This window comes from Chrysochloris asiatica, unplaced genomic scaffold, assembly GCF_000296735.1.
Source record: "Chrysochloris asiatica unplaced genomic scaffold, ChrAsi1.0 scaffold00264, whole genome shotgun sequence".
Lineage (NCBI taxonomy): Eukaryota > Metazoa > Chordata > Mammalia > Afrosoricida > Chrysochloridae > Chrysochloris > Chrysochloris asiatica.
In genome coordinates this window covers 1,905,670-1,906,776 of record NW_006408782.1, presented here as the reverse complement: position 1 = coordinate 1,906,776, position 1,107 = coordinate 1,905,670, and positions in this window count along the sequence as shown.

Genomic DNA, 1,107 nt, shown 5'->3' with positions numbered 1-1,107 from the left:
GATTGTGTGTTGTTGTGATACTGGAAACTATGCCACTAGTATTTTAAATACAATCAGGGTCACCCATGGTGGACAGGTTTTAGAGTTTACAGACCAAGAATAAGAAAAAAGAAGTGTACCACTTCTGAAAAGTTAAAAATACACACACAAAAGCTTTATGAATAGCTGAGGATCGCTTTCTGACATAGTGCTGGAAGATAAGCCCCCTCATATTGGAAGGCATTCAAAATAATACCATCAGGAAGAGGTGCCTCATAAAACTAGAGTTGACCTTAATGATGTGGATAGAACAAAGCTTCCAGGACCTTCATTTGCTGATGGGACTACTAATTACAAGGTTGTGGTGCCATAGGATAAGCACTTGACTACAAGATTGGTTTGAACTGCAAGGTAGGCAGTTCACACTCACCTGCCAGTCCTTAGTAATCCTATAAAGGATTACTTTGCTGTTGTTGTTGTGTGCTGTGGAGTAGGTTCCAACTCATAGCGACCCTGCACAGGGTTTTCAAGGCTGTTAATCTTTACCGGAGCAGAACGCTTCATCTTTCTTCTGCGGAGCAGCTGGTAGTTTTGAACTGCTGACCTTGCGGTTTGCAGCACGATTTGTAACCACTACGCTACCAGAGCTCCTTTATAGTGTCACTTTGAGCTAGAAATGATTCAGCTGCACTTAACAACAACAACAACAACCCTTCAAAAGTCAATCCCTTATTCCTTCTTTCTAGTCAGTTTTTAGTTGGGAAGGAAGCTCTACTGGAATCAGTCTACTATGGGTGATCGTATTGGTATTGGAAACACTGGTGACATCGTATCCAGCATCACGGCAACACACACGCCACCATAGTAATGTAACTGTGGGGCTGAACGTAAATAAGGAAGAAAAAAGAAGAACTGACACCTTTGAAAGATCATATTGATGAAGTATATTGAACATATCATGGACTACCAGAAGAAAGAACAAATCTGTCTTCAAGGAAATACAGTCACAATACTCTTTAGAAGTGAAGATAAGTAGACTTGGTCACACACATTTTGGACATGTTTGTACAAGGACCCATTTCCTAGAATAGGACATGATACTTGTTGAAGTAGAGGATCAGGGAAAAT